Raw genomic sequence first — 27,439 nt, 5'->3', positions numbered from 1 at the left:
GTACCGGAAAAAGAGTTGGGGGAGGGGGCCTGAGTAGGACTGGAACAAAGAATGCTCGACATATCCCACAAAAAGACAGGCATAACTAGGACCCATGCGGGTACCCATAGCGACACCTTTTACTTGAAGGAAATGCATGGAGTTGAAGGAGAAGTTGTTCAATGTGAGAACAAGTTCAGCCAGGCGGAGGAGGGTGTTGGTGGATGGGGACTGGTTGGGCCTCTGTTCCAGGAAGAAGCGGAGAGCCCTCAAACCATCCTGGTGGGGGATGGAGGTGTAGAGCGATTGGACGTCCATAGTGAAGAGGAGGCGGTTGGGACCAGGAAACTGGAAATTGTCAAAATGACGTAGGGCGTCAGAAGAGTCACGGATGTAGGTGGGAAGAGACTGGACCAGCGGAGAAAAGATAGAGTCTAGATAGGAAGAAATAAGTTCAGTTGGGCAGGAGCAGGCTGACACAATGGGTCTGCCAGGACAGTCCCGTTTGTGGATTTTGGGAAGGAGGTAGAAGCGGGCTGTCCGGGGTTGCGGGACTATGAGGTTGGAAGCTGTAGAGGGAAGATCTCCAGAGGAGATGAGGTCAGTGACAGTCCTTTGGACGGTGGCTTGATGTTCGGTGGTGGGGTCATGGTCCAGAGGGAGGTAGGAAGAGGTGTCTGTGAGTTGGCGTTGAGCTTCTGCAAGGTAGAGGTCGGTACGCCATACAACAACAGCACCACCCTTGTCTGCAGGTTTGATGACCATGTCGGGGTTAGACCTGAGAGAACGGAGTGCCTCAAGTTCAGAGGGGGACAGGTTAGAGTGAGTGAGGGGGGCAGAGAAATTGAGACGACCAATGTCTCGCCGACAGTTTTCAATGAAGAGATCAAGAGCGGGTAAGAGGCCAGGGTGAGGGGTCCAGGTAGAGGGAGAATGCTGGAGGCGGGTGAATGGGTCTGCTGGTCGGGGGGAGGACTCCTGGTCGAAGAAGTGAGCCCGGAGGCGGAGGCGACGGAAGAAGAGCTCAACGTCATGCCGAGCGCGAAATTCATTGAGGTGGGGGCGTAAGGGGATAAAACTGAGACCTTTGCTGAGTCCAGAACGCTCAGCATCAGAGAGGGGGAGGTCAGAGGGTATAGTGAATACACGGCAAGGGGTGAGATCAGAAGGGGTGGGGTCAGAGGGAAGTGAAGCGGAAGGAGGATCTGGAGGGGCATTAGTCCCCATCAGCTGCTGGAGCTTGCGTTCCTTAACACCTGAAAGGAAGAAAAAAAGTTTTTTGTTAATGCGTCGGATGAGGCGTAAGATGAGATGAAACTGCGGAGTGGAACAGATTTGAGATAAGGTGAGACGGTGCTGCTGGAGAGAGAGGTCCAGTGTGTGCATATGGCGGCGCATAGCACTGAGTGTGGATCTCAGGATGCGGCGAGAGTAGCAGTCCGAGGAACGTTGTATTTCTCGGAGATACCTGTGATCCTGGGTGGTTTCAAAGCATGATGGGTGAAACTGCAGTTGGAATCCACGTGGAATCAGTCGGAGCCGGAGACAGTCACTGAGGAAGGAGATGTGGCTGTGAAAACGAGTTTTGGTAGATACCTTATCAAACACCAGGAGGGAAATAGAAAGCAATGAAGGTGAACAAGGTAAAAGAGACAAACGAAAATCCCGTCGGAGAGAAGAGCAGAACTTCTTCAAGGTAGGCATTCCTGGAAGAGAAGTGGCAGTGAATTAAACACTAAAATAAAAGCAAAATACTGCGGATGCTGGAAATCTGAAACAAAAACAAGAAATGCTGGATTCACTCAGCAGGTCTGGCAGCATCTGTGGAAAGAGAAGCAGAGTTAACGTTTCGGGTCAGTGACCCTTCTTCGGAACTGACAAATATTAGAAAAGTCACAGATTATAAACAAGTGAGGTGGGGGTTGGGCAAGAGATAACAAAGGAGAAGGTGCAGATTGGACCAGGCCACCTAGCTGACCAAAAGGTCACGGAGCAAAGGCAAACAATATGTTAATGGTGTGTTGAAAGACAAAGCATTAGTACAGAATAGGTGTGAATATACTGAATATTGAACATCAGCAAGTGCAAACCTGAAGAAAAACAACCTGAAAAAAACAGTGGGTAAGCAAACTGAACAAACTAAGATGAAATGAAATAAATGCAAAAAAAATTGTAAAAAATGTAAAAAGGAATGCAAAAAAAAGGGAAGAAAAAATAACTAAAAATGACTAAAAATGAAAGTAAAGTGGGGGGCTGTCATGCTCTGAAATTATTGAACTCAATGTTCAGTCCGGCAGGCTGTAGTGTGCCTAATCGGTAGATGAGATGCTGTTCCTCGAGCTTGCGTTGATGTTCACTGTAACACTGCAGCAATCCCAGGACAGAGATGTGAGCATGAGAGCAGGGGGGAGTGTTGAAATGGCAAGCAACCGGAAGCTCAGGGTCCTGCTTGCGGACTGAGCGGAGATGTTCCGCAAAGCGGTCACCCAGTCTGCGCTTGGTCTCCCCAATGTAGAGGAGACCACACTGTGAGCAGCGAATACAGTATACTACATTGAAAGAAGTACAAGTAAATCGCTGCTTCACCTGAAAGGAGTGTTTGGGGCCTGGGATAGTGAGGAGAGAGGAGGTAAATGGGCAGGTATTACACCTCCTGCGATTGCAAGGGAAGGTGCCCTGGGACGGGGACGAGGTGGTGGGGGTAATGGAGGAGTGGACCAGGGTGTCGCGGAGGGAACGATCCCTTCGGAATGCTGACAGGGGAAGGGAGGGGAAGATGCGACTGGTAGTGGCATCACGCTGGAGGTGGCGAAAATGGCGGAGGATGATCCTTTGAATATGGAGGCTGGTGGGATGAAAAGTGAGGACAAGGGGAACCCTGTCACGGTTATGGGAGGGAGGGGAAGGGGTGAGGGTAGAGGTGCGGGGAATGGGTCGGACACGGTTGAGGGCCCTGTCAACCACAGTGGGGGGAAATCCTCGGTTGAGGAAAAAGGAGGTCATATCAGAAGCACCGTCATGGAAGGTAGCATCATCAGAGCAGATGCGTCGGAGACGGAGAAACTGGGAGAATGGAATGGAGTCCTTACAGGAGGTAGGGTGTGAAGAAGTGTAGTCGAGGTAGCTGTGGGAGTCAGTGGGCTTATAATGGATATTGGTAGACAACCTATCCCCAGAGATGGAGACAGAGAAGTCGAGGAAGGGAAGGGAAGTGTCAGAGATGGACCATGTAAAGGTGAGAGAAGGGTGGAAATTGGAAGCAAAGTTGATAAAGTTTTCTAGTTCGGGGCGGGAGCAGGAAACGGCACCGATACAGTCATCAATGTACCGGAAAAAGAGTTGGGGGAGGGGGCCTGAGTAGGACTGGAACAAAGAATGCTCGACATATCCCACAAAAAGACAGGCATAACTAGGACCCATACGGGTACCCATAGCGACACCTTTTACTTGAAGGAAATGCATGGAGTTGAAGGAGAAGTTGTTCAATGTGAGAACAAGTTCAGCCAGGCGGAGGAGGGTGTTGGTGGATGGGGACTGGTTGGGCCTCTGTTCCAGGAAGAAGCGGAGAGCCCTCAAACCATCCTGGTGGGGGATGGAGGTGTAGAGCGATTGGACGTCCATAGTGAAGAGGAGGCGGTTGGGACCAGGAAACTGGAAATTGTCAAAATGACGTAGGGCGTCAGAAGAGTCACGGATGTAGGTGGGAAGAGACTGGACCAGCGGAGAAAAGATAGAGTCTAGATAGGAAGAAATAAGTTCAGTTGGGCAGGAGCAGGCTGACACAATGGGTCTGCCAGGACAGTCCCGTTTGTGGATTTTGGGAAGGAGGTAGAAGTGGGCTGTCCGGGATTGTGGGACTATGAGGTTGGAAGCTGTAGAGGGAAGATCTCCAGAGGAGATGAGGTCAGTGACAGTCCTTTGGACGGTGGCTTGATGTTCGGTGGTGGGGTCATGGTCCAGAGGGAGGTAGGAAGAGGTGTCTGTGAGTTGGCGTTGAGCTTCTGCAAGGTAGAGGTCGGTACGCCATACAACAACAGCACCACCCTTGTCTGCCCAACCCAACCTGATATACAATGCTTTTCTCACTGTTAACATCTTATACTAACAACAATTTGCATTCAGGATCTTTTCTGTTCTCAGACTGGCAATCAAGAAATATAAAATAGATAGAACAGCAGAACAGGCTGGACTTGGCCTAAAGGACGGTATCCTTTGCCACCACAATAACTTAACATTAATGGAGGTACAGAGATACTGAGCTACTGAGCCTACAGAGCACAGACTGAACATTAGAGCATGGCTACCTGACCCGAACCCGACGGGACCCGATGACATGTGTCGGGTCGGGTCGCTCTTCCGGGTCCGGCATTCGGGATAGGGTCGGGTCGGGTTGGGCCAGGTCGGACACAGTGACAGCCAAGACGTCAAGACGGGAAACAATCCGCACTAGTCTGCAGTGAGTGATTCCATTGAAGGTAGAGCACAACCTCTTTAATATAATCAACTTTATTCCGGTGGTTGGGTCGGGTTGGGTCGGGTTGGGTCGGGTTGGGTTTGGTCGGGCTCGGGAAAAAATGAAAGGACTCGGGAAAAAATGCAAGGACTCGGGCTGGGTGGGGCTCAGGTCGGATGTGGTTCCCTGTCGAGCTTGGGTCGGGTTTCATTTGCAGACCCGAGCAGGCCTTTACTGAACATAAACTGAACTAGATTTTAGACTGTACCTTAAATACCTCAAACTGTCATTAAGGGAATATTAAGTTATATTACTTAAGTAATCAAATCTCATTTTTGTGACATATAACCCTTTCTAAAGTGCCATTCAACCACACAAACATATTTTCAAAAATTGTGGCTATCTATTTAGGGAAATTAACAAAATACTATGCAATGTGGATAAGAGAACCATGTTGAATTTCTTAAACAATTTATGAACAATGTCTTCAGTCATAAACTGTACTGTTCATAATTTTTAATCTAATGCTCAAGGGCACTCAACCCAAGAAGAAGAACCTTTTGTTCAATATTTTGTTACCTGATAAAATATGCAACAAACTGTCATTTTGTCTGTCAGATAAAGTCAAATCAAGGAACCCTTTAGGCACAGTTTATATTACAAGACACTGTCGTCACAAGGTCCATGGAACCAGACGCATAACAGCGCCAAGTGCTTCAAGAACACCTGTTACTACCTTTTGATGAAGGTTGGCCCATCCAACAGCCAGTTGCAATTGAAACTTGTCTCCTTCCCCTGCAGTTATGCTCCCATGCTAACTTATGGGAAGTTAGGAACATAGAAACAGGAGTAGGTCACGCAGCTCCTTGAGCCTGTTCCACCATTCAATTAGCTCATGGCTGACCTGTATCTTAACTCCCTTTACCCTTCTTGATTCCACAACCCTTAATACCCTTACCTAACAAATATTTAACAATCTTAATCTTGAAATTTTCAATTGACCCGCAGTCTCAACAGCTTTTTGGAGGAGAGAGGTTCAAATTTTCACTAACCTTTGTGTGAAGAAGTGCTTCCTGACATCGCCCCAATTTTTATTTATTCTTTCATGGGATGTGGGCGTCGCTGGCTAGGCCAGCATTTGCTGCCCATCCCTAATTGCACTTGAGAAGGCGATGGTGAGCTGCCGTCTTGAACCGCTGCAGTCCTTGGGGTGCAGGTACACCCACAGTGCTGTTAGGAAGGGAGTTCTAGGATTTTGACCCACCGACAGAGAAGGGACGGTGAATAATATAGTTCGAATTTGAATACCTTCAATTATATCAAACACCTCAGTTTGATCACCACTTTATCTTTTATACTGAAGGGAATACAAGCCTAGTCTATGCAATCTGTCTTCATAATTTATCCCCGGCATTGTTCTAGTCAATCTGTGTTACATCCCCACCAAGGCCAAAGTATCCTTACTGAGATGCGATGTCTAGAACTGAATGCAGTACTCTAAATGGGGTCTAACCAGAGCTTAATATAACTATAACATAACTTCCACCCCTCTCCATGGATTGAGGATGTAAAAACAATCATATTCTAAAAATTCAAAATCTTATCAAAGTTCATAACATTCAAAGATATAGGGCTGGATTTTACCGTAGGTGGATGGAACTTCGCCATTGATGTAAAAGTCGGTGGCAAACCCGCTTCCACCTAGCCTGGGGATCGACCCGCATTTCATGGGTCCCCGGACTTTAATTGTCCCGAGGTGGAACCTTCACCCACTTGAGGGAGGAGGTCCTGCCTTAGTGAGCTGCCGACCAATCAGAGGGCTGGCAGCTCTTAGTCACAGCAGTGCCACCACCAGGAGCGGAGGTTACTGCTGGGACTGCAGCCCAACCGACGCCATGGAGCCAGGACTTCAGGTAAGTTGGGCTTGCCTCGCCGGGGAGAGTAGTCGGTTGTGGCAGCGAGGCCAGGTAGTCATTTGGGGGAGTGGGGGGCGTCCTGGGTCTCGGGGTTAGATTGGGAGGTGGGAGCAGCCCTCAATAGGGCACCCTGTGCCCGACTGCCATGGCACCCCCCCCTGAAGCACGGAAAGGCTGGCAGCTATTGCTGGGCAGGCTTTCACATCCCCAGCATGCCCACTTACCATGGGTAAAATAACTGTGGAGGCAGACTAATGCCCTAACGTGGCCGTTAAGAGGCCACTTAAGGGCCTCGATTGACCTGGGGTGGGTAGGCGGGCCGCTCCCCCCCACCGACCGCTGTAAAGTTGGCTGGAGGCGGGAACAGGGCGGTAAGGCCTCCCGGAGCCTCCCGCTCAATTTTATGCTGCCTCCACACCATCATCCGACCCGCTGGGGTGGCGTAAAATTCAGCCCATATTCTTTGATCTGAAATTCATGGTGACAACTTCAGAAGTACAAACAAGTTTGGTGTTCAAAATTATGAGGGGTTTTTGAAAGAATAGATAGGGAGAAACTGTTTCCACTGGCATGACAGTCGGTAACCAGAAGTTACATAATAATGGGCAAAAAAACCTTGGGGAAAGAGCAGGAGAAATGAGGCTAATTGGACAGCTCTGTCAAAGAGCTGGCATAAGTATGATGGTCCGAATGGCCTCCTTCAGTGTTGTATGATTCTATGAAATGCATTGGCCATTATCTCATAAAAAAAGTTAATGATATGAGCAGAATTCAATTAGCACCACAATATGGGATTAGAATAGTTAGGCGCTTGATGGCCGGCACAGACATGATGGGCCGAAGGGCTAGTTTCTCTGCTGTATAACTCTACGACTCTATGACTCTATGGTAGAATTCTATAACATTATCTTCCTGGTGTATCAACAAAGATTGTTGTGTTCAATTCGCAATGGTCCAAAAAAAATTTAAGAAGCCCTGACATACCTAAAAGAACATTTGGGGTAATAAATTCCCAGGTTCTGATAAGTTTGAAATGCAGAATTTTTAAAACAATATCCCAGTATATTAAAAGTAGATGAAATGCAATACATATAATATTTACCTTAATCAGCTTTCTCAATATTCTGTTGTAAAGTCCTAAACACACATGTCTTCTTACATATTCCACAATTGCACTTGGTCAGCTTGTCTGGCATCAGCAACTGTCCTCTTCTCATGCTCAATTGATAAATTACCTTGTGATGTATTCATCCAATTTAAGTTTTATTCAGATCAGTAAATAGTTCTGAAAAAGGATCCAATCATTAACCTTTCTCTTTCAGATCCCCTTAACCTGCTGTGCATTTTCAGTGTTTTGTGTGTGTTTTTTCCATGTTTCCAGTATCACTAGTTTATCTTTCCCTCTCTTAATAAACACAGATTTTCCTCTCACCTACTTTTGCTCAATGGTTCACAGATTGGCTTAAAAGCATTTAGAGTGGGGAATAATCCACACCTTTCTTATTTTTACGTGGAAAATATTCTCTCTGTGAAATGGGCAAATATGCCTTTTTTCTGTATCTTGATCCCCTCACTCCCAACAGCAAATAGGTGTTTAAAAAAATATGAATCCTGAAAATCTGAAATAATATCAAAAATTGCTGAGAATACACAGCAGGCCAGTCTGCTCCTCAAACATTTCAGCAAGGGCTTATCATCCAAATCTGCAATGTATATTTTTCAGGTGCTGATAAGCATTTTTAATTACAGTATTTAGTCCACCACCTGATTTCAAATAACTGAAAATGACTTCAATAAACTATACAGAGCCATTTACTAGTTTCATTGCTGTGCTGTAGTCAAAAGCTTTTAAAAAATGCCTATCAGAGCCCTTTTTTAATTCTTTCATGGGATGTGGGCATCACTGGCATATCCAGCATTTGTTGCTCATCTCTAATTGCTATTGACAACTGAGTGGCTTGCTGGACCATTTGAGTGGCTTGCTGGGCCATTTCAGAGGCCAGTTAAGAGTCAACTACATTGCTGTGGGCCTGGAGTCACATGTAGGCCAGACCAGGTAAGGATGGCAGATTTCCTTCCCTACAGGACATGAATGAACTAGATGGGTTTTTACGACAACTTTCAATGACAGTTTTTATTAATCAATTGAATTTAAATTCCACCAGCTGCTACGGTGGGATTTGAATCCGTGTCCCCAGGGTATCAACTTGGGTCTCTGATTTACTAGTTTAGTGACATTACCACTACGCCACATCTCCCAGCTGCATGTAATAAAACCTGCTTAATTTGAAGAGCCTTCTTGAAGGCCTGCAAACAAGTACAATTAGCAAACACTCACCATGGTGATTCATCCAATAGGGTGTGTGCCTAGTTTTGTGGGCAGAGCCAGCTTCCAGCACAACGTTTTTTATACCAGTGCAAAAGATGGCAGAAACCTTGTGCTGGATGGAACCTGCGCTTGAAATTCCTCGATCTTTTCTGCTGGTTTGTCAAATCCTGGGTGAATTGCACAGGAACAACGAGCACAACCTAGCAAAAACTCCAGGCCATAGTGTTTTTCCTGCATTTTCTGCTTTTCGTTTTTTTGATTTTAAAAGAGAAATGGCATTTACTGAATGGAACGAGACAACATTGGGGCATTAGAAATGGTTGAGGAGTGTGTTCTCAGCTCACTGCACAGTCAAGTTATGGCATACATGCCTTGGAAAATACTCTTTATTGGGAAACAGTCTTAATCTTTTAAGGTTTAGTTTAGCTTACTAATGTTTTGATCAACAGTATCATAGTGGAGAGTTAGCATGTACTGGAAATGAGAAATTTCATTGCTAGGACTACAGAAAACAGTGTGGTGTGCGTGCTTTATATTTTCAAGTTCCTCCTATGGAGGTAGCACTGTTTGCGAATGGCACACATATGACAATAATTGGCAAACAGTTAGAATAGTCGGTTGATGCTAAGCTACAGTTGCTAAGAAACCAACACTAGGATGCAGTGAATTATCAAGGCCACCAGTGTTGTTCACCAGTTCTTCTTAGCATAAATTATTTTTGGCAATTTGATGTATGGGTTTGTGAAAACAAGTTTAATTTTGATTTTAAAAACAAAACAAAAGCCTCTTATTCCAGCTTTCCATCAATTACTCGAGAAAACAATACAGGTCTTCTTTGAGGACTGCAAGGAAACAATGATAGGATCATCCCCTGCAGAGCTAACCACAAATCCCAGGGGCACTGAAAGCTTTTAAAGTTGGGCTGTGAACCCATTAAACTAATCCAGCAGCTGGTCTCAGATCTTCTCCTTTTAAAACTGTCGAGAAAAGTAACAGATTCCATTTAATAGAAGACTTTAACAGAAACAATAAGATTATTAGCAGGAAGGCAGAATTGTGCTTTTTGTTAAATATTAGCTTTGGTGAGTATTGGAATGCTTTGTTTCACTTCTCTCCATATGGAAATGCTGTTTGTACAGCTCACCTATCACTCTAGTCTGATATAGCAGAATAAATGTTAAAAACAGCAAATACTAGAAGTCTGCAATAGAAAGAGAAATTAAAGGAAGTCAGGTTTTTCACTATCTGAGAAAAAAAGGGGTGATTATTCAAATAGCAGATCCTTCGTCAAAACTGGATTTTGTTTTCATTTCTAATAACACAATACTCTGCTAAACAGACAAAAATAAATATAAATACCGTGGCTACAAGAGCAGGTCAAAGGCTAGGGATCTTGCAGTGAGTAACACACCTCCTGACTCCACAAAGTCTGTCCACCATCTACAAGGCACAAGCCAGGAGTGTGATGGAATACTCTCCACTTGCCTGGGTAGGAGCAGCTCCAACAACACTCAAGAAGCTCGACATCATCCAGGACAAAGCAGCCCGCTTGATTGGCACCCTATCCACAAATATTCGCTCCCTTCACCACCGACGTACAGTGACAGCAGTGTGTACCATCTACAAGATGCACTGCAGCAATGCACCAAGGCTCCTTTGACAGCACCTTCAAAACCCGCGACTTCTACCACCTAAAAGGACAAGGGCAACAAATGCATGGGAACACCACCATCTGCAAGTTCCCCTCAAAGCCACACACCATCCTGACTTGGAACTATATCTCCGTTCAAAATCCTGGAACTCCCTTCCTAACAGCATTGTAGGTGTACTTACCCCACAAGGACTGCAACGGTTCAAGAAGGTGGCTCACCACCACCTTCTCAAGGGAAATTAGGGATGGACAATAAATGCTGGCATAGTCAGTGATGCCCACATCCCATGAATGAAGAAAAATAAGCCTTTGATGGGCTTAAATAACTGTACACATGGCAGTACTCTGATGTAGTACAAAAATAAATATTAATACAATATCGTATAAAATCTCTATTACAGAATTAATGGAAATTCCAACAACAGTATAAAAATGAAGACATTTCGGCAATAACTTTGGAAAATGGGAAACAACTATATAGCAAATACATTGTTGTAAATACAGTGCCATCTGGCAATGTAATGTAACCAAATTGAAATCATGGATTAGAAAGTGGCAAACAGCACATCTGAAGGGTTCAGGAGTCAGAATAATTGGAGAGCTGTTTGAAAGCAGTAAGCATCCAGGGAGAACATTTGTAATTTAAGAGCATTTATCCTGCCTAACTCTATGGAATTCAGAGGAACAGACAGGGAGGAAGAAGCTGATTGGCTTGTTTAGTGGCTTATGATCCAACAAAGAAGGAAATTAATACATATGAACGTACAAACATACAAATTAGGAGCAGGAGTAGGCCACTCGGCCCCTCAAGCCTGCTCCACCATTCAATAAGATCATGGCTGATCTGATTGTAACCTCGACTCCACATTCCCGGCAACCCCAATAACTTTTCACCCCCGGCTTATCGAGAATCTATCTACCTCTGCCTTAAAAATATTTAAAGACTCTGCTTCCACTGCCTTTTGAGGAAGAGAATTCCAAAGACTCACGATCCTCTGAGCGAAAAAATTTCTCCTCATCTCTTATTTTTAAACAGTGACCCCCTAGTTCTAGATTCTCCCACAAGGGGAAACATCCTTTTCACATCCACCCTGTCAAGACCCCTCAGGATCTTATATGTTTCAATCAAGTTGCCTCTTACTCTTTTAATTGTTCTTTTGTTTTTAATATAATTGTATATGCTTTGGTTAACTTTTTGCATGTAAAGATAACATATCAATACTGGTGAGTACATATTATTTCACAATTTAGAATCTCCTGTGAAGGTTCTCCTAATCTCTCCATTGATGGGATGTTGATGAGGATGCCATTTCTCTGGGTTTCTTCTGATTTTCTGTCAAAGTGACAGTAGGAGAACCCCCTGGAAATTTCAGCTCTAAATGTATAAAAAAAGGGTGAAGTTCCTCCTGATAATAATTTTAACAAAAAGTTGTCCTAAGGAGCAAACAAGACTTTTCATTGCAACAAAAACAAATAGTGCGAGAAATACTCAGCAGATCTGACAATATCTGTGAAGAGAGAAGCAAAGTTAACATTTCAGGTCAGTGACCTTTCATCAGAACTGGCAAAGGTTAGAAAAGAATCAAGTTTTAAGCAAATGAAGGAGAGGGGAGTGGAGGAGAGAACAAAGGGGAAGGTGTTTGATAGGGCAGGAGAGATTAAATAACAAAGCTGTCCTGGGACAAAGGCAAAGCGTGTGTTAATGCTTATGGTGAAAGACAAAGCATTAGTCCAGAGAGACTGTTAATAGCGGAATAATGAACAACTCTGACTACATGAAAAGCAGGCACATGGTTAAAAAATAAATTTCAAAAAGAGGCCAGTCATGCTCTGAAGTTATTGAACTCAATGTTCAGTCCACAAGGCTTTAGAGTGCCGAATCGAAAGATCAGGTGCTGCTCTTCAAGCTTGCATTGATGTTCACTGGAACACTGGAGTAGGCAAAAGACAGAAATGTTGGCATGAGAGCGGGGGGAGTGTTGAAATGGAAAGCAACCGGAAGCTCGGAGGCATGCTTTCGGACTGAGCGGAGGTGTTCCGCAAAGCGGTCACCCAATCTGCGTTTGGTCTCCCCAGTGTCGAGGAGACCACATTGTGAGTAGCGAATACAGTACACTAAATTGAAAGAAGTACAAGTAAATCACTGCTTCACCTGAAAGGAGTGTTTGGGGTCCTGGATAGTGAGGAGAGAAGAGGTAAAATGGCAGGTATTACACCTCCTATGATTGCATAGGAAGGTGCTGTGGGAAGGGGACAAGGTATTGGGGGTAATGGAGGAGTGGACCAGAGTGTAATGGAGGGAACAATCCTTTTGGAATGCTGACAGGGGAGGGGAGGGGAAGATGCGTTTGGTAGTGGCATCACGCTGGATGTGGCGGAAATGGCGGAGGATAATCCTCTGGATGCAGAGGCTGGTGGGGTGGACATTTCATTGACTTTCCTCAATAACGATGGGTGTTTTACCTCTCCTGCCCCCAAGTATTCCCTTACCGGGTTCAACATGGCCAAATGTAAAGCAAAACTCACTCCAAAACCCCAAACATGACCATCATTCCAACCCCAGAATTGATGCGATATTTTTCATACTTCAAACAGTAATCATCCTTGTAGTTTTTCTTAGTAAGATCATCAATCTAATGGCAATTAATTCCAATTCATGGACAATTTAATGTTATGGATTGTACCCTCAGCCTGTGGCTTCAGAAGAATTTAATATCTAATAAGTTTCTAAATGTATAACCTTTTCTATTTGAACAGAAGAAGCATTTTAATAAAATATTATTTATTCAGCGGATTAATATTCAGTTAGAAATTCCACACTCCTGCCCTTGATTTCATCCCTCTCTCTGGCTGCTTACTTCAGCTAAGCTTCAATATCCCCATTTTGAGCAGAACTTTAAATCCCACATTCACTCCATCACCAACACAGCCCATATGCAATTTCCATTTTCAATTCTCTGCCAGCATGTAGCAAGACCTGGGCAACTTTCAAGCTTGGGCTGATAAGTAGCAAGTAAAATATGAGCCACACAAGTGCTTGGCAATGACTATCTTCAACAAGAGAGAGTCTAACCACTTCTCCTTGACATTCAAAGGTATTACTATTGTCAAAATCTCTGGCCATCAATATCCTGTGGGTTACCATTGGCCAGAAACTTAACTGGACGAGCCACATATATACTGTAGCTACGGGAGCTGTTAAGAGGCTGGATATTATGAGGCGAGTGACTCACTTCCTGACTCCCCAAAACATTTAAACCACCTACAAGGTGTAAGTCAGGAGCGTGATGGAATACTGTCCACTTGCCTCGATGAGTGCAGCTCCCACAACACTCAAGAAGCTTGACACCATTCAGGACAAAACAGTCACTTGTTCGGCCTTAAACATTCATTCTCTCCACCACCGGCATAAAGTGGCTGTCGTGTGTACCATCTACAAGATGCACTGCAGCACCTCACAAACCTGTGACATCCACCATCTAGAAAGTCAATGGCAGCAGGCGCATGGGAACACCACCACCTCCAAGATTCACCCCGCCTGATCACCACACTTAAGGAAGGGTCCTTGAGAGGGTGCAGAGGAGATTTACCAGAATAGTTCCAGGAATGTGGGATTTTAGTTACAAGGTTAAATTGCAAAAACTGGGATTGATCTCTCTGGAGCAAAGGAGTTTGAGGGGAGATTTGATACAAGATTATGACAGGCTTAGATAAGTTAGTCATGGAAAAACTGTTCCCATTATCTGATGGTACAAGGACTAGAGGACTCAGATTGGAGGTTTTGGGGAAGAGATGCAGGGGGTATGTGAGGAAGAACTTTTTTACGCAGTGTGTGCTAATGACCTGATACTTGTTGCCCACAAGGGTGGTGGAAGCGGAGACAATTAATGACTTTGAAAGGAGATTGGATGGGAACTTGAAGGAAATAAACTTGTAGGGTTACGGGGATTGAGCGGAAGAATGGGACTGACTGGATTGCTCCGCGGAGAACCGGCATGGACTCAATAGGCCGAATGGCCTCCTTCTACACCGTAAATGACTCTATGACACAAATCACTCACTATCCTGAATTGGAACTATTATCACCATTCCTTCATCATTGAATCATAGAGTCATAGAGAGATACAGCACTGAAACAGGCTCTTTGGCCCACCGAGTCTGTGCCGACCATCAACCACCCATTTATACTAATCCTACATTAATCCCATATTCCCTACCACATCCCCATCTTCCTTCAATTCTCCTACCACCTACCTACAATAGGGACAATTTACAATGGCCAATTTACCTATCAACCTGCATGTCTTTGGCTGTGGAAGGAAACCGGAGCACCCGGCGGAAACCCACACGGTCACAGGGAGAACTTGCAAACTCCACACAGGCAGTACCCATTGCTATGTCAAAATCTTGGAACTCCCTACCTAACATCACTGTGAGAGTATCTTCACTCTATGGACTGCTACAGTTCAAAGTGGAGGCTCACCATCATGTTTTTAAGAGCAATTAGGGACGGGTAATAAATGCTGGCCTTGCCAGCAACACTCACATTGTGTGAAGGAATTGAAAAAAGGTTGACCGTCTCTATCCCTATCTCACACCCACCACTCCAAAAGCCCTCATTGGTATCTTTGTTACCTCAAGACTCCATTTCGCCAATGCTCTCTTCATTGCCCTCCTGAGCTCCAATCTACACACATTCCAACGCATCCATAACTTGGCCATTTACATCTATTCTATAATAAGTCCCTATCCTCCTCATTCTCACTGATTAACACTGGCTATTCATCCCCCAACACAAATGTAAATTCTCTTTTACAAATCTGGTCATGCTTTCATTCCATCCTGCCTGCTATAACCTCCTCCAGCTCCACGTACTCGCTCATACCCTTTGTGTCTGGAATGAGTTTGGAATTCTGTGTCTCTCCTCTTGACTCTCGTGACAGATTATTCAACCTCTGTGCTTTGCCGCCCCTCATCTTGGCCACCTTCAAAAGTTTTTGTTTTGGTCAGTTTACCTAACTCTGCTCTATATTCCTATTCCATTTCAATTCCTACCACTGCCCCATGGCCCCACACCACAACCCCGATCGATGTCCTAAATGCAGTAACAACAACTTGCATTTATATAGCAACCTTAACATGGTAAAATGTTCCAAGCTGCATCATAGGAGCGTAATCAGGCAAATTAGGTTGGTGAAAGAAGTATGTTTCAAGGTACGTCTTAAAGACGGACAGAGAGGTGGAGAGGTAGAGAGGTTTAGGGAGGGCATTCAAGAGCTTAGGGCCTGGACGGCTGAAGGAACAGCCACCAATGGTGGGGTGGGAGGAGTTGGAGAAACACAAGAGGCCATAATTAGAGGAATGCAGAATTCCTTGAGGATTGTAGGGCTGGAGAAGATTACAGAGCTGCGGGTGGAGGGAGCCGATGGACTGGGATCTAATGTTGGTCAGTGAGCACAGGGGTGATGGGTGCACAGGAGTTGGTGCGCGTTAGGATACAGGCAGCAGAGTTTTGAATGCACTTAAGTTTATGGAGTTTAAAAGTAATGCATGATAAGTGCAAGTTGCTGCTGCTGAACGTCAAAGATAAGAACAGGAATTCTTATAAAATCACAAAATTATACAACGCAGAAGGAGGCCATTCGACCCGGCATGTCAGTGCCAGCCCTTTGAAAGAGCTATCCAATTAGTTCCAAACCCCAGCTCTCTCCCTAACCCTGCAAATTTCTCCTTTTTAGGTACATATCCGATTCCCTTTTGAATCTGCCTCCAACACCCTTTCAGGTACTGCACCCCAGATCATATTATTTCCAGAGGCTCTCCTTAAAAAAAAAATAATCTTTATCCAATTCTCAGAAATGATGGTCAACTTTTAAAATTTTTTTGATGGTAATTAATTCATGTTGCTAGCTGTTACTAGGGCCAGTCCAGTGTTCTTTTGCTGTAACTTCATCAGGGGTGCACCAGTATTGCTGCAATATCCTTTAGGACCCAGATCTGCTGGGTCCTTGACTTGTGTGGGAGTTTTGTGTGTCCTTAGAGAACTCCAACATTTTGAATCAACATCACTTCAGCAAAAGCAGAATTTTCTTTTTGCATTTAAATCGAATTTCTGTACTAGTTTCCCCCAACCTGCGCGCCCCTCCCCCACCCCCCAACCCAGCAAATCTTGTTATTATGATGCTATAATTTTGGTTTCTCCAACAACTGTAAATTCTTCACTGCAAAGATCTCGGCTATAGAGCCATGTGTATCGAAACTACTGAGCAGTTCGTTTTCCCACACAAAGAAAACATTGTTATTAAGCTTGGGAACATCTGCTTTCTTATTTTTTTTTGTCACTGCTGGAGGCAGACCTTGCAGGCAGGATAGGCCAGGACTTGCTGAGAACCCTGACAAATGAAAACACTACCTTTAAAATCGCAGGAGAGCAAAGCAAAATAGGATTGGACAAACAGTTAGTGTAGTGCCTCTGCGAATGTCAAAAAAAAAAATCACCAGGGCTTTCGCTAATAGAAATTTTATACCACGTTATATGTAAATTATGGTGAACACAGAGCCACTATAAAGTGGCCACAACTTCATTACTTAACACCACCTCTTCAACGCATTGACCTTTCAACAAATTTTAAATGGAGTTTCCAGATTATCCCGTATTTAAAAAGTTGAATTTTGTATTAAAAATTTTCAGGCCGTGTGCTAATGGTTGGTGAGATTTTTGGCACAGTAATGCCTGGTAAATTGTCAATGCATTTTATGTGCCAATGTTTGCATCATAAGGTAATCACACACTAATTAAGGTCCTGTGGTGTTGATTGAGACCAGCGCTGGGGTTTGGAACGTGGTCATGACGTTTAGCTGCTAAAATTAATCTGTGTTTAAAGTTGTCCTGTTGCTCCTTGGGGAACTGGTCTCATTAGCACATCCTTTGGTCAATTAAAGTCTAATTTTTGAGTGAAGTCTTTGGTAGATTGCCAGCTGTTAGTAATGTAACTTCTCCAACTGACCAAGCTGACTAACTCTTTCCCCAGCATATTCAACAGTTCTACATTCTCTGAACCCCAGTTCAGTGAGGCACTGACCTAGAAATTGAATTGTTCCCAATTTGGAATGGAACATAGAAGCAGGAGTAGGCCATTCAGCCCTTCGAGCCTGCTCCGCCATTCTTGATCATGGCTGATCGTCTACCTCAATGCCATATTCCCACACTATCCCCATATCCCTTGATGTCATTAGCAACTAGAAACGTATCAATCTCAGTCTTGAACTTACTCAGTGACTGAGCTTCCACCACCCTCTGGGCAGAGAATTCCAAAGATTCACCACCCTCTGAGTAAAGAAATTTCTCCTCATCTCAGTCCTAAATGGCTTGCCCTTTATCTTGAGATCATGTGCCCTGATTCTAGACTCCACAGCCAGGGGAAACATCCTTTCAGCATCTACCCTGGCTATCCCTTCAAGAATTTTGTAAGTTTCTATGAGATTGCTTCATCTTCTTCTAAACTCCAGAGAATGCAGACCCAATCTCCTCAATCTCAGGTCTGCAGTTCCCTGTTTTCTCTCTCCCTCCTTAAACAGTGGGGTTACATTTGCAACCTTCCAATCTGCAGGCACCATTGCAGAATTTATAGAATTTTAAAAGATGATCACAGATGCATCCACTATCTCTGTAGCCGTCTCTTTCAGCACTCTAGGGTGAAGATCATTGGGTCCGGGGATTTGTCAACTTTTAGTCCCATTAATTTCTCCAGTACTACTTTCTTACTAACCCTAATTGCTTTCAGTTCCTCATTCTCACTAGACCCTTGGATCTCAAATATTTCAGGGAGATTTCTTGTATCTTCCTCCATGAAGACAGACACAAAGTAATTATTTATCTTCTCTGCCATTTCTCTATTTTCCATTATAAATTCTCCTGTCGCTGCCTGTAATGGACCCACATTTGTTTTTGCCAATTTTTTCCTTTTTACATCCCTATAGAAACCTTTACAATCCGTATTTATATTTCTTGCTAGTTTAAATTCATATTCTGTTCTCTCTCATATTGTCATGGAATGAGGTGATGATACTTAGTAGCTTTGGTGGGCATCCAATCTTTTCTAGTAATCTGAAGAGACCATGTCTGCTGACGAGGTCAAAGGCTTTGGTGAGATCAATGAAAGCAACGTAGAGGGGCATCTGTTGTTCACGGCATTTCTCCTGTAGCTGGCGAAGGGAGAACAGTATGTCAATGGTGGATCTCCTTGCTCGAAAGCCACATTGTGCCTCAGGATAGACACGCTCAGCCAGCTTCTGGAGCCTGTTTAAGGCGACACAAGCGAAGACTTTCCCCACTATGCTGAGCAGGGAGATTCCACGGTAGTTGTTGCAGTCACCACGGTCACCCTTGTTCTTATAGAGGGTGATGATATTGGCATTGCATACCTTCATAATTGCCCTTGTTTAGATTTATGACCCTAGTTTTGGATTGAAATACATCTTTTTCAAACTTAATGGAAAATTCTATCATACTGTGGTCACTTTTCCCTAAAGGTTCTTTTACTACCAGATTATTAATTCACCTTTTCTCATTGCTTAATACTAGGTCCAAAATAGCCTGTTCCCTAGTTGGGTCCTGAACATATTGCTCCAGAAAGCCATCTCAGATACATTCCAGGAATTCTTCTTCCACAGCATTGGTGCCCATTGGATTTACCCAGTCTATATGCAGATTCCTGAATTATACCATGCCCTACATTACCACCACTGTTTGGTGGCCTGTAAACTACTCCTACCAATAAGTGTTGCCCCTTACTGTTTCTTGGCTCCATCCAAATTCTACATCCTGTTCTTCCAAAGATCTTACTAATGCACTGATCCCATCCCTTATTATCAGCACTGCTCCACCTCCTTTTCCTTTTTGCCTGTCCTTCCTAAATGTCAAATATTCTTTAATATTCAGTTCCCAGTCTTGGTCACCCTGCAGCCATGTCTCCATAATGGCAATTAAATCATATCCGCTTACTTCTACTTGCACCATCAACTCACCTACCTTGTTGTGAATGCTGCATGCATTCAGATAGAGTGCCTTTAATTCTGTCTTTTTAACACTATACAGTATTTTGACCCTGGTTGGTTCTAGCATTTGTTTCTGCTGCTTTCCACTTTCATTCACAGCTTTTCTACTTCCCATAACCAGCTTTTCTTCTCACCTATCTGAATTCCCTTGCAGGTTCCCAACCCCCTAACAGGCTAATTTAAACCCTCCCCGACAGTACTAGCAAATCTCCCCATGAAGATATCGTCCTGGTCCTGCTAAGGTGTAACCCCTTCATCTTGTACAGGTTCCATCTGCCCAGAACCAGTGCCAATGCTGCAGGAATCTAAAGCCCTCCCTTCTGCGCCATTTTTCCAGCCAAGTGTTCATTTGCTCAGTCTTCTTATTTCTATACTTACTAGCAGTAATCCTGAGATTACTGCCTTAGATGTCCTGCTTTTCAATCTCATTCCTAGCTCCCTAAGTTCTTCTTTCAGGACCTCATCCCTCTTTCTTCCTATGTCATTGGTGCCAATGTGGACCAAGACTTCTGGCTGTTCACCCTTCCCCGAAAGAATGTCCTGCAGCCGTTCTGTGACGTCCTTGACCCTGGCACCATGGATCCTGCTGCTGGAGGCACAGTACACATCTAAAGAGGCTAGTGGCACACCAGGGGCAAATGGCTGTAGGACTCAGTCGCCAGTCAGGCCCCAGGAGGAATCACTAAGGTCTTAAGGAGAATCTTACATTTAACATGGAGCCAGGAGTGAAAGAATTTAACAAATTATAACAAAAACGGTATTATAAACGAGATGGTGTAATACATGTTCCCCCAGAAGGCAGAGTAAAAGCTTTGACTTGTCTTTTAAATCCATCTCCTGTTTCACTTGCTCGTTCATTTAACATTTGTCCATTATAGAAACGTGTGTGTATGTAACTTCCTTCAGTAATGAAGACAGGTAAATGGGTCACTGACTCCCCGCCAGCTCTGAAAGCCAATGTTGCTTCTGGCTCTGCCAACAGGATATGTGTTTGTTGCCTGGCACATTCCCCACTTCAATTCCTTCCTGAACTGGCATTTTTGAAATATATTTGTGTTTATGAGTGCCAATGAGTCATGGCGATTGAAATTTAGATTAACCCTGTAACAAATTATTAAAATACGCTTGTCTGAGCTGTTGACTAAGATGGTTGAGAAGCCTGAGTGGTGTCCAGGAAATAGATGCAGTCTCCACATCTGGATAAATAATGCACTGAAATTCACTGTAATGCACTGTCAAATTCTAAAAATGATCACAATGCTCTGAACTGCTACACAAGGAGAGGTTTCTGTTTTACTGCAACTCAATCAAAAACTCCTGATAACTTGGACATTTGATACTAGGGATCAACCTCGGGGCTCTTCCCTGTGATGAATATCTCCCTTGTTTCTTGGTAACAATTGATTATATTTTCTGGGACAAGGACAAGTTTAAATACCCAGTTGAATGGCTACTCAAACCCGCCTCTGTTTCCCTGGTCAGTTTTCTGAGCCCCAGGAAACGCAGAGCATGCACAGAGTGATCGCGGACGTCATCAGTGCGAGCGAACATTTACCAGCTTGCCAGTATGAATGTACATATGCGTGGTGACATCACCACACAATTACAACATCACTCCTCAATAGGCGTCAGTGTTCATTCCCCTGAACACTACCTCGCTCCCTCCCGCCATCCCCGCTTCAATTGCCTCTTTCAATTTCTGCTCCATCCTGCTTCACCACTATCTTCCTTTGGCTACTTGCTCCCACCTTTGCCGCTTCTCCCCGTCCCGGCCGCTAGCTACAGACCTCACCACTTCCGCCATCAGCCACTCGCTCCTGCCCTAGCCCTTCACCCCCACCTTGACTGCTCATTCCCAGCTTTGTCTCTTCCCCCTTTCACCAATCGCTCCCAGCTGCGCCGCCCGATGAAGTGGCGGGGGGCAGGGAACGAGCCATTGAAGCAGCAAGGTGGGGAGCGTTGGGCCGAGGGGTGACAGAGCGATGCAGGAGCGAGTCGCCAAGAAGAGGGAAGCGGCGAGGCGGGGAGCAGGTGGCTAGCAGACGGGCGCAGGAAGGAGTGGAGAAGAGATGTTTGATAGCAGGACGGAGCAGGGTACTGTTAGGGATGGGATGGAGGCAGCGATCGCAGCCACTTTGGGGATTTGGGTTTAAGGCTCCGTTTGCTTTTTGTGTCAATTTGAGCAGCGCCATCTTTATTACTGGCAGCTGCCTGAGACATCGCAGAAAGTGACGTTTCAGTGGATGAGGCTGCATTTGTGCATGTGCCAGTATTGTGCCACCTAGTGGTTGTGTTGTCAGCAAACGCAGTCTTTAAAAATACCTCACTAATGCCCCTAAGGATGTTAATTGCATCAATAAGCATCCACTCACATCCAAATAGGGAATCCACGAATTCACCTAGTAAGTTTCTCGCCAAACGTGCATCCATTCAACTCCAAAGTGAGCATGCTCCCAGCCCACACTTTCTCGTGGGGTTAAAATTCTCCCCATTTTGTCTGTGTTACATGCTGTAATTTATGAGTTGCATTCTTGAATTCCACGAACCCTCCCAGTTTGGTAAGGTCTGCAAATACCTGAGAGTGATATCAGCAAGTGTGTGGAATGGAAACACTCAAACGCACACCAAAAACTGACAATTGGAGCTATTTTCATTACAACAGAGAAGATTATGGGTAATTGTACTAAGGTGTTTAAAATTATGAAGGGATGGGACAAGGTATGTAGACCAGGAAGAATCTTTAGAGCTGTGTGGAGGCAGCTTTGGAGGTGGAGGGGGCGAGTTTTAGAAAGGTGCATGTTGGGTCATCTATCTGACGCAATTCTGACTCTGAGCGATCTTGCCAAAGGCATAGGCATACTGGCACTGGCTATCTGCCGCTGCCAGGTGGCTAGCCAATTAGTGGCAATTAAGCGGCACTTGGGGGAAGATTAACGATGCTGCCGGAATCTTCCTGATGGCAGATGGCCCCGCTGAGGCTGAAGCCCAGCACATGACTGGACGTCGCCTCCTGGTAGCAGGCCTGAGGAGCAGTGAGGCCTCCTTTAACTCCCCCCACCCTAGAGCCACGGGTGCCAGAGGGCCATAGCTGTGGCCATCCTGTGAGGTGATGCTTCCTCCACAATGATGGCCTGGCAGTTGTGGCTGCTCTTATTTTATCCTTGTTTTGACGATGTCAGAGGCCGCCTCCATTTTGAGGCATCCTCGCAGTCCCCCACCTACAGTGGCATTGCTCTCCTTTCTCAGTGGTGCTGCCGCCCGCCTAGAACCACGGGCACTCTGATTGGCCATCTTGCCAGCTTAGCCTGCCCGACATTCCTAATTGGACGGGGCTCCAGGAGGTGACATGTTAATTGGCTGCATACATTAAGATCATGCAGGCAGGCGGGACTCGGAATCCATCAGGGTCAGGACTCACATATGGTCCCGACTTCCCAGATTCTCCTAAGGTGTTTCCTCAAGGAGTCTTGAATGAAAGTAGAGAAACTGACATGTTCTCCTTAGAGCAGAGAAGGTTAAGGGGAGATTTAAAAGAAGTGTTCAATCTCATGAGGGGTTTGGATGGAGTAAATCAGGAGGACACAGATTTAAGGCAATTGGCAAATGAACCTGAGGCAAGATGAGGATACATTTTATTATACAGCAAGCTGTTGTGATCTGAAAGGGTGATGGAAGCAGATTCAACAGTAACTTTCCAAAGGGAATTGGATAAATATTTGAAGGAAATATTTGGGGGAAAAAAATGCAGGCTATGGGGAAAGGGGAGGTGAGTGGGACTAATTGGAAAGTTTTTTCAAAAAGCCAACACAGGCATGAATCAGCTGAACAGCCTCTTTCTGCGCTGTATCATTCTATGTTTCTAATTAAATGAATTTCATATAAAATTAAATGTATGAGATTTAGGAAAAGAGAGCAGGAGAAGCTTTTTTTATATAGTGGGTTTTGAGACTTTGGAATGTAGTGCTGGAATTCGTGACTGAAGCAAAAATTAAGTCAACATTTAAGAATAGGTTAGATAACTAGTTGAAAAAAAGGGGAAATAAGGGATAGAGGAACAAGGTGGAAATGTAGGATGCAGAGGGTAACACCAGCTCAGACTGGATGGGCCAAGCAGTTTGCTCCTGTGTTGTATTTTCTCTGTAATATTATACAATGATGCAGGGCACACTTAGTGGAGCCAATTGGTTGCCTGATCTGTTTGCCCACCACTCTGAACTGAAACCAGTGTTCTTCTTGTACACTGCCCTAGGATGTTTTCACAAAGAGTTTCCCCAAGTTCCCAGGAGGCCCTTCTGCAGCATTTCTGAGGCCAACATTCATTTCTCTGTGGTTGATGTGGCCTCAGATCCCTCGCCAGGGGATCTTGCCAGTGCTAAGCTCTCCGAAAGGTTGCCAACATGTTTATGGATCTATGAATAGAAGAAAGTTAAATAATCACAGGTTTTACCTATTATGAATTAATCATACATTGATACAGTAGTATTTTCGATGACAATATGATTGCTTCACACTTTAGTCCAGTTTGGACCTTATCTATATTTTGCAATTTTCAATGGAACACCAATGGTTCATTTAAAGATTAAATTGCAAATTAATCATGCAATTTCTCTTCTGCAGTTGAGTCTATCACCACTAGCTTTCTAAACTAGAAAATGATAAAGGAAGAACTTACAATTATATAGCCTTAGGATGTCACTGTTGTAATGTGTACAGCAGGCTCCCATAAACAGCAATGTGATAATGAATTTGTAAGAGACATTGGGTAGGCCACAGTTGCACGCAGTTCTAGGAACCTCATCGGAAGAATGAGATTGGAAAAGGTACAGTGAAGATTCATTGAAATGATACTGGGAATGAACGGTTGTAGCCGTGAAGAATAGTTCGAAAAGCTAGAGCCTTTTTTACTGGAACAGAGGTATTTACAATTATTAAGAGTCTTGAGAAGGTAGTGAACGGTTGTTTCCACTTGACAGATTGGTAACAAAAGGATGTGGATTCAGGATACTCACTAGAAAAAATGAAGAGAGAAGTTAGAAGATTTTAATAGCCTGCCATCTGGAGCATCCTCCATGGACACTCTAACTAGTAAAACCGAGCAGAAGAGGAGGACTCGAAAGATGAGCACAAAAGCGTAACTTTGTGGTCCAGGAGGAGTTCCTCTGACCCTGGGGTTGCCAACTGCCCAGGATTGTCCTGGAGTCTCCAGGAATTGAAGTTTGATCTCCAGGGCACTGCTGCGCGTAATCCTGGAAAAAAAACATTGATGCATTTGTTTTTATTCGCTCATGGGATGTGGGCATCACTGGCTAGGCCAACATCCCTAATTGCCCTTGAAAAGGTAGTGGTGAGCTTCCTTCTTGAACTGCTGCAGTCCATTTGGGGTAGGTACACCCACAATGCTGTTAGGAAGGGAGTTACAGGATTTTGAGCCAGCAACAGTGAAAGAACGGTGATATATTTCCAAGTCAGGATAGTGTGTGGCTTGGAGGAGAACTTGCAGGTGCTGGTGTTCCTATGCATTTGCTGCCCTTGTCCTTCTAGGTGGTAGAGGTCGCAGGTTTGGAAGGTGCTGTTGAAGTAGCCTTGGTGAGTTGCTGCAGTGCATCTTGTAGATGGTACACACTGCTGCCACTGTGCGTCGGTGGTGGAGGGAGTGAATGTTTGTGGATGGGGTGCCAATCAAGCGGGCTGGATGGTGTTGAGCTTCTTGAGTGTTGCACCCATCCAGGCAAATGGAGAGTATTCCATCACACTGCTGACTTGTGCTTTGTAGATTGTGGACAGGCTTTGGAGAGTCAGGAGGTGAGTTAAAAATATTGTGTCCTTTTTAAATTTTCTCTGAACACTTTGCTTAATAGTCATAAAATATGGAGCTGTTTGACTGAAGTTGAAAATTATTCAATCAGGTAAAGATTGGCTCGGGAAGGCAGTGCACGGCGAACATGGACATATTGATAGCCCAATGGTGGTGGTGGGGCAGTGGAGACAGGACATCATGTAATGAAACCTCCAGGAACACATAAAACCAGAGCTGACAATCTTTATCTGGGCCACAATAGAAAAGTTTAGGTCCTTGCCCACTTCACTCGTAATACGCTTCTGATCAGCCCCCATACCTGCAAATTATCTGAATGCGGGTGGCTGATATAGAGGTTGGCCCCTCTTCACCAGGGCAGCAGCTAGACAGATGCCTCTTCTTTGGGCAGGTAGCTGGCTGGCAAAATGTTAATGCCTTTAAAGTCGACTGAGTCGGGTGGGAAGTCTGGGTCCTTCTCCTGGGTTTCCACCCGGGAGTTAAAATTGTTGTATGATTGATTTAAGAGTGATGTCCCTTTTAGATCTTGGTAGTTAAGTACTGGGATGCAGTCATGTGACTACAAGCCTTAGTCATTCTGCAACTGTAACGCCTAGAGTAAGGTTCTGTAAATAGTTTGCTCTGTACTATATATAATAGTATAGCTCTAATAAACCTGTTTGAGATCTTCAGCATAACTGCACTCCACGCATCTCATTTATGTTGCATCAGACAACATAAAGAACTCATTACAAAAATCTCTGTTTATAGGAAAAATGACAAATATATCAAATTGAAACATCAGATGGTGCTTTTGAATTCCGCTGAAGTGTCTGGAGCCATTCACAGCCCACATTAGTACTGGAAAATGGAAACACTGTTCCTTGCTGGTGGGATATATCAACAAACAGTAGAATCATAACATCCTTCTGTTTAAGTATTGATGTGGTAATTGGTATTATGGATATAATTCAAGTTAGAGTCTCATGCATCTTCCACCCCGCTGTTATTACATATAAATGTTCTGTAGTTTTCCAAAAGAGAGATGGGGAAACTTCTGAGAGCAGAGGGCATCTTGAATTATAAAAGGGAGGGGAAGGGTAGGGGGAATTATTGAAGTGAGCTACAGTGGACTCCTGGAGTTTGTTTGACTGCCTTTGGTGTGCTCAGAAAGGAATTTTGTAAAGTTTTTCCTAAATTGGTCTCATGTGTGGGTTGACGGCGCACATGAGCTGCATCTGGACAGGATCGACTTGCTCGGCCGGCTGGCCTTTTCCAGTCCTTTTTAGTATGTTCTTCTGTTATATATTTTACTACCATACAAGAACATATAAGAAATAGGAGCAGGAGTAGACCATACAGGTCCTTGAGCCTGCTCCTTCATTCGATAAGATCATGGCTGATCTTCTGCCTCAACTCCTCCTTCTCACCACACCCCATATCCCTTGATTCCCTGACAGACCAAAAATTCCATCTATTCCAGCCTTAACTATACTCAATGTTGAAGCAAGCACAACCCTCTGCAGTAGGCAATTCCAAAGACTGACAACCATCTGAGTGAAGTAATTTCTCCTCATCTCAGTCCTAAATAATCGGCCCCTTATCCAGAGACTGTGCTCCCGTGTTCTAGATTCCCCAGCCAGAGGAAACAACCTCTCTGTGTTTACCCTGTCAAATCCCTTCAGAATCTTGTATTTTTCAATAAGATCACCTCTCATTCTTCTAAACTCCAGAGAATATAGGCCCAGATTACTCAGCCTTTCATTATAGGACAACTCTCTGCTAATTTAATATGTACTTCAATAGACATAAATCTATAACATCATGTAAATAGTTTGTATGTGATGGAAAAGAAACTGCAAGTGCTTGAAATCGGAAAATGCTATGAACACACAACAAGTCAGTTAGTATCTGAACAAGATGGGTTGCCTTTTTTCTCTCTAAGCTATGTACTTATTAGACACAATCACATGCACATTCCACATTTCCTTTCATAAAGATTTGTTGCAATGAACAAAGAACAAAGAACAGTACAGCACAGGAACAGGCCATTCGGCGCTCCAAGCCTGCGCCGATCTTGATGCCTGCCTAAACTAAAACCTTCTGCACTTCCGGGGACCGTATCCCTCTATTCCCATCCTATTCATGTATTTGTCAAGCTGCCTCTTAAACGTCGCTATCGTATCTGCTTCCACCACCTCCCCCGGCAGCAAGTTCCAGGCACTCACTACCCTCTGTGCAAAGAACTTGCCTCGCACAT

The sequence above is a fragment of the Heterodontus francisci genome, chromosome 5 (genome assembly GCF_036365525.1).
Source record: "Heterodontus francisci isolate sHetFra1 chromosome 5, sHetFra1.hap1, whole genome shotgun sequence".
Taxonomy (NCBI): Eukaryota; Metazoa; Chordata; class Chondrichthyes; order Heterodontiformes; family Heterodontidae; genus Heterodontus; species Heterodontus francisci.
The sequence above is the reverse complement of the archived record's forward strand: the minus strand, read 5'-3'. Positions refer to the sequence as shown.